Source organism: Gymnoscopelus microlampas (assembly GCF_963454915.1).
Source record: "Gymnoscopelus microlampas genome assembly, chromosome: 4".
Lineage (NCBI taxonomy): Eukaryota > Metazoa > Chordata > Actinopteri > Myctophiformes > Myctophidae > Gymnoscopelus > Gymnoscopelus microlampas.
In genome coordinates, this window is record NC_139941.1 from 1,032,501 (window position 1) to 1,039,937 (window position 7,437).

The following is a 7,437-nucleotide window of genomic DNA, read 5'->3' on the forward strand; positions in this document are numbered from 1 at the left end:
AGCCCTGTTGCATCTCCTACTACTGTTACTGTACCTGGGGCGCCACAGGGGCCTCCTGCACAGTCTATGCCTGCCCCTAGGAGTCAGAGACGCCTCGTTACTTACAGGACTTTGTGTTGTTTTGAGTCGTTATAGGTAGTATGAAAAACGACCTTGTTCTGGAAAAAAAAGTGTTACTGCAACTACTGTATCTTGTTACTGCAATATTTTTTTTCTATTTTGCCAGTTTTTGCACAGGCTGCACAGTAGTCGCTAAGGTTAATGTGTGGTTAATGTTTTGTATTGATTGTATTTTCATGGTTCTCATGGTCAGTGAGAAATGTGGACAATTCTTGATGGGAGGGGGAGTGAATGTAAGACTGAAAAGTTCCTAGAGCGAGAGAGTAAAGAGAGAAAAGGGGAGAGAGGAAAGAGACAGGAAGAATTGTTGTTGTACTGAGTTAGCCGGTTGTACAAGTTGAATGAAGACAGTAAAAAGTTGATATTCTAAAGAGACTTCTTTATTAGTTCTTTATATAGAACCCCAAGTGTTATACTATCCTAATTGATTGATTAGTTGCTTTTATTAACCACTTAAGCCCTATTTCATACTTTATTCATAATGATTATGTCATGCAAAAATAACAATCTCCAAGCTCACAAGTCACAAAGCATTACATTACATTACATTACATTACATTACATTACATTACATTACAGTCATTTAACAGACGCTTTTATACAAAGCGACTTACAATAAGTGCATTCAACATAGGTAGGGAACGAAACTACTAATCACCAGAAGTCTTAAGTGCATTTCCTGCAAAAACAAGCAACCAAGAGTATACCTAGCGCTAAGGTAAAAGTGCTATATATCAGCTACCTACTTTCTTAAACAGATGAGACAAAATAGCAAAATCAAATGAGCATGAGCTAATACAAAAAGTGTATAGACTAAACAAGATCCAATAAAACAGTACAACAATAAAACAAGAGTTCGTACAACTAGTTAACAACAAGTAAGCCAGACAAAGAGGAAGGGTAGTGTTTCCTGAAGAGGGGGGTTTTCAGCCTGCGGCGAAAGATGGGCAGTGACTCTGCTGTTCTGACATCAGTGGGAAGTTCATTCCACCACTGTGGGGCCTGAACAGAAAAAAGTTGTGACCGTGTCGATCGACCAGAAGGACCCTTGAGTGACGAGGCAATCAGTCGCCCCGAGGTGGCAGACCGAAGTGGTCGGGCAGGGGTGTAGGCATCGACCATAACCCGGAGGTAAGAAGGAGCTGTTCCTTTCACTGCCCTATAGGCTAGCACCAGGATTTTAAACTGGATCCGAGCTGCTACGGGGAGCCAGTGTAGAGAACGGAGAAGGATAGTTGTGTGGGAGAAACTTGGGGCGGTTGAACACCAGACGAGCTGCAGCTTTCTGAACAAGCTCCAGAGGTCTGATGGCAGATGCCTGAGCACCAGCCAGGAGGGAGTTGCAGTAGTCCAGGCGGGAGATGACAAGAGCCTGGATGAGCACCTGGGCTGCCTTCTCACTGAGGAAGGGGCGAATCCTCCTGATGTTGTAGAGGAGGAATCTGCAGGACCGTGTCACTGATGCGATGTTTGCCGATAACGACAGTTGATCGTCCAGGGTCACACCCAGATTCTTCGCAGTCCGAGTTGACATCACCACAGCATTATCAATGGTGATGGCCATGTCTCGGTCCGGACAACCCTTCCCCGGGAGGAACATCAGCTCGGTCTTGTTCAGGTTGACCTTCAGGTGGTGCGTCGACATCCACTCCGAGATGTCAGCCAGACAAGCAGCAATGCGTGCCTCCACTTGTGTGTCAGAGGGGGGGGGAGCATAATTGCACATTGCAATTATTGTGTGGTAGATCTGCTATTTTTGCAATTAATAAACATTTCTGCCAATAATGACATCCCCAAAACCAGGACACCAGGGTTAACGTGGTTAAAGTGTCTTCTTTCCTGGTGCCCAGTAAGCCCATATGGGCTTAAAGGACATTTATAACAATATGTAGGCAATCTAGGCATCACAATATTGTTGTTTCAGTCACTCTCCTAATTCTCAACGAATCTCTGTGAGTCAAATTTGCCCATAATCAGCAGAAGCGAGAGTGTCATTTGTGTTTATATAAGATGATAGTCTATTCAAAGAAGACAATTTGTGCTGCGCGCAATGCAATGCGCTCCAAATTACACACTTCAGTTTTATTCATCGACTACGCAGGAAATAATTAACTGATTATTTACAATAATATAAAATTCTCTCTAATCAGTAACATGTGAGTGATACTTATGTCTATCAAATATGGTTTTATTGAAAGGCAATCAAAGGCTATAGCCTATGAAGTAAACTTCGGGTGTATGGTGTCCAATGTTACGGCGTATCAGTGCGGTAGCAAAGTTCATGTCGGAACATGAGCAGTGTTGCCAGATTTTGCGAAAGGAATAAGCAACCAGGTCTATGAAAACAAGCCCAAAAGAAGCGACTATAGGCCACATGAGCACTACAAACCTATATATGTCGGCTATTAAACAAAGTGCATATTTATGTATGTCGGCTATTTGAAAATAGCCGACCTACAAGCTCACAACCGCAACCCGCAACTACCATTATTTACAAGCAACTTTACATAAAAACATATAATAAGCAGACCTGGCAACACTGGCTCATTATGATCGCTTGTGTGTGTGTGTGTGTGTGTGTGTGTGTGTGTGTGTGTGTGTGTGTGTGTGTGTGTGTGTGTGTGTGTGTGTGTGTGTGTGTGTGTGTGTGTGTGTGTGTGGGAAGGCGAAGGCGCTGTTATTTGTACCCCTAAAAGGTGTGGGAGTATTTGTCCATGATTTGCTGACTGTACATTTTTGACAGCACCTTGTAATATTTGTGTCCTTGTATTGTATCTGTCTTATGTGGACATAAATAAATGATTAAAATGTGTGCGTGCGTGCGCGGTCGCTTCACACACAGTGAGTGTGAAGCACCTGTTATGTTAATATGGTAGCATAGATATGTTTGTAGATAGTGCATGCCTGAGTGTGTGTGTGTGTGTGTGTGTGTGTGTGTGTGTGTGTGTGTGTGTGTGTGTGTGTGTGTGTGTGTGTGTGTGTGTGTGTGCGTGCGCGTGCGTGCGTGCGTGCGTGCGTGTGTGTGTGCGTGTGTGTGAGTGGCTCTCCCTCCTAAACAGTCAATGCAAGGGGTTTATAACAGGACCCTTTATCTCATTTGTAACCCATTGCAACATAAACAATGATATCATGGGTTGTACAAAGAAGAGTTTCCGGGCAAATGTGTAATCCTTCCATTGGCCGAGAGGGAAGATGATGATGAAGAGGATGATGATGATGTGTCACAGTTTATCAAACAGCGTCCAAATGTCTTGGACAACACTTTGACCTCGGCCCTGACCGGGCATCTAGTCGCCACTGAAAGAGGTGTTGTTGCGTTGGAGGGACACAGTTCTCCGAACAATCCGAGATTGACCTACTATCTGCTTTTGTTATTAAATTCCAGAAGCCGATTGGCAACAACAAAGTCAGTGGCAGAATTTAGTTTTTCTCCTGTAGAGAAAATGTTATCTGACAGAGAAGCAACCAGTGACCATGCATAGAGAGAGAAAGAGAGAGGTTCAGCTTCAAGGATCGAGAAGTAAAAGAGTAAAAAGTCAAAGCCCCCCCCCCCCCCCCCATAGTAGTGTATAATTGTCTGTCATTACATGTTTCGATGAATTGAGTACAAGGACCCTAATGGAAACAAGCCATTGTGCTTTCTTGGGTTTAAAATCCTCTTAACAGACCTTGTATTGATCTGTACTTCTTTGTGCTTGTTTTTGCAAACTGTTAATAAAGTATTTAATAAAAAAACAATCAATTAATCAATCAAACCTGTGTGAAGCGCGCGCGCGCGCGCACACACACACACACACGCACACACACACACACACACACACACACACACACACACACACACACACACACGCACGCACACACACACACACACACACACACACACACAGCAAGTGGGGGCGGGACTGAAGCATGACAGACAGAAGCATGTTTCTCTCAGTTCAGTTCAACCAGCATCTGGCTTATGCAAAGCATTCTTAACCGGATCACAGTCATTCGCTGAAACTGCGGTAATTATTACGGGGCCAGAGCTCAGCTCTGGACCTGTTTTATTATTGGCATTATTCTGTCACTTCTTCTTCTTCTTCTTCTTCTTCTTCTGCCACTTTTCGCAGTTCTGGCTGAACCGTGCTGTCGCTTTTTACGAAACTCGGCCATATGGTAGATGGTCATGAAAAACGATCAAGAAATAATTCTCACAATCTTTCGTCCAAAGGTGGCGCTATAGCACTCAATTGAAAATGGCAACTTTGAACAGGTACAATTCATGCCCTGTTTGACCTACAGCCATGAAACTTTGATACACATATGCGTCTCCTCATGCTGAACAACTTTCACCCTCTGACTTTTGACCTCTGACCTTTAGATCCCCCACCATTTTGAATTATATGAAAAACAGTCATTGGCTCCTAACTTCTGCATTTTTTCCGCTGGCATCGTTATGTCGGCAGAGGTCCAAAGTTCATGTGTAAAGAGTTTCGTGCAGATTACTCAAAAATCCCAAGAGGAGATAGATTTTAACTATTGCAGTTTTATGAAAATGATTCATCTGCCCCTAACACACACATGCAGACTCAAATTTCTTTGAAGCTTTGCAGAAAGGTTGAGGGTCATTCCAAATATCACTGAAACCAATCTTACTCCAATTGGCCAAAGGGGGGCGCTATAGCAATTTTTTGAAAATGCAAACTTTAAATAGGCATAAGTCATGCCTCGTTTGGCCAAAAGTCGTGAAACTTGCTTACACTTGTGCCTTGACTCATGAGGAACACATGTATCGCTTTGACCAGTAAGCTCCGCCCTTAGATTGTCCGCAATTTTGAGCAGTTTGAAAAATACTTGTTTTTGGCAGTTCTGGCTTAACCGTGCATACACTTTTTACGAAACTCGGCCATATGGTAGATGCTCATAAAAAACTACCAAGAAATAATTCTCACACTCATTCGTCAAAGGGTGGCGCTATAGCACTCAATTGAAAGTGCCAACTTTGAACAGGTACAACTCATGCCCTGTTTGACCTACAACCATGAAACTTCGATTCACACATGCGTCTCTTCATGCCCGACAACGCTTGTGGTCTGACTTTTGACCTCTGACCTTTAGATCGCCCACCATTTTGAATGATATGAAAAACAGCCATTGGCTCCTAACTTCTGCATTTTTTCACTTATGGAAAATCCGCTCCCATCATTATGTCAGCAGAGGTCCAAAGTTCAAGTGTTAAACGTTTCGTGCAGATTGCTCCAAAATCCCAGGATTCCATAGATCTTCAGTTTTATTCATCGACTACGCAGGAAATAATTAACTGATTATTTACAATAATATAAAATTCTCTCTAATCAGTAACATGTGAGTGATACTTATGTCTATCAAATATGGTTTTATTGAAAGGCAATCAAAGGCTATAGCCTATGAAGTAAACTTCGGGTGTATGGTGTCCAATGTTACGGCGTATCAGTGCGGTAGCAAAGTTCATGTCGGAACATGAGCAGTGTTGCCAGATTTTGCGAAAGGAATAAGCAACCAGGTCTATGAAAACAAGCCCAAAAGAAGCGACTATAGGCCACATGAGCACTACAAACCTATATATGTCGGCTATTAAACAAAGTGCATATTTATGTATGTCGGCTATTTGAAAATAGCCGACCTACAAGCTCACAACCGCAACCCGCAACTACCATTATTTACAAGCAACTTTACATAAAAACATATAATAAGCAGACCTGGCAACACTGGCTCATTATGATCGCTTGTGTGTGTGTGTGTGTGTGTGTGTGTGTGTGTGTGTGTGTGTGTGTGTGTGTGTGTGTGTGTGTGTGTGTGTGTGTGTGTGTGTGTGTGTGTGTGTGTGTGTGTGTGTGTGTGTGGGAAGGCGAAGGCGCTGTTATTTGTACCCCTAAAAGGTGTGGGAGTATTTGTCCATGATTTGCTGACTGTACATTTTTGACAGCACCTTGTAATATTTGTGTCCTTGTATTGTATCTGTCTTATGTGGACATAAATAAATGATTAAAATGTGTGCGTGCGTGCGCGGTCGCTTCACACACAGTGAGTGTGAAGCACCTGTTATGTTAATATGGTAGCATAGATATGTTTGTAGATAGTGCATGCCTGAGTGTGTGTGTGTGTGTGTGTGTGTGTGTGTGTGTGTGTGTGTGTGTGTGTGTGTGTGTGTGTGTGTGTGTGTGTGTGTGTGTGTGTGTGTGTGTGTGTGTGTGTGTGTGTGCGTGCGTGTGTGTGTGCGTGTGTGTGAGTGGCTCTCCCTCCTAAACAGTCAATGCAAGGGGTTTATAACAGGACCCTTTATCTCATTTGTAACCCATTGCAACATAAACAATGATATCATGGGTTGTACAAAGAAGAGTTTCCGGGCAAATGTGTAATCCTTCCATTGGCCGAGAGGGAAGATGATGATGAAGAGGATGATGATGATGTGTCACAGTTTATCAAACAGCGTCCAAATGTCTTGGACAACACTTTGACCTCGGCCCTGACCGGGCATCTAGTCGCCACTGAAAGAGGTGTTGTTGCGTTGGAGGGACACAGTTCTCCGAACAATCCGAGATTGACCTACTATCTGCTTTTGTTATTAAATTCCAGAAGCCGATTGGCAACAACAAAGTCAGTGGCAGAATTTAGTTTTTCTCCTGTAGAGAAAATGTTATCTGACAGAGAAGCAACCAGTGACCATGCATAGAGAGAGAAAGAGAGAGGTTCAGCTTCAAGGATCGAGAAGTAAAAGAGTAAAAAGTCAAAGCCCCCCCCCCCCCCCCATAGTAGTGTATAATTGTCTGTCATTACATGTTTCGATGAATTGAGTACAAGGACCCTAATGGAAACAAGCCATTGTGCTTTCTTGGGTTTAAAATCCTCTTAACAGACCTTGTATTGATCTGTACTTCTTTGTGCTTGTTTTTGCAAACTGTTAATAAAGTATTTAATAAAAAAACAATCAATTAATCAATCAAACCTGTGTGAAGCGCGCGCGCGCGCGCGCGCACACGCACACGCACACGCACACGCACACGCGCACGCGCACGCGCACGCGCACACGCACACGCACACGCACACGCACACGCACACGCACACGCACACGCACACACACACACACACACACACACACACACAGCAAGTGGGGGCGGGACTGAAGCATGACAGACAGAAGCATGTTTCTCTCAGTTCAGTTCAACCAGCATCTGGCTTATGCAAAGCATTCTTAACGATCACAGTCATTCGCTGAAACTGCGGTAATTATTACGGGGCCAGAGCTCAGCTCTGGACCTGTTTTATTATTGGCATTATTCTGTCACTTCTTCTTCT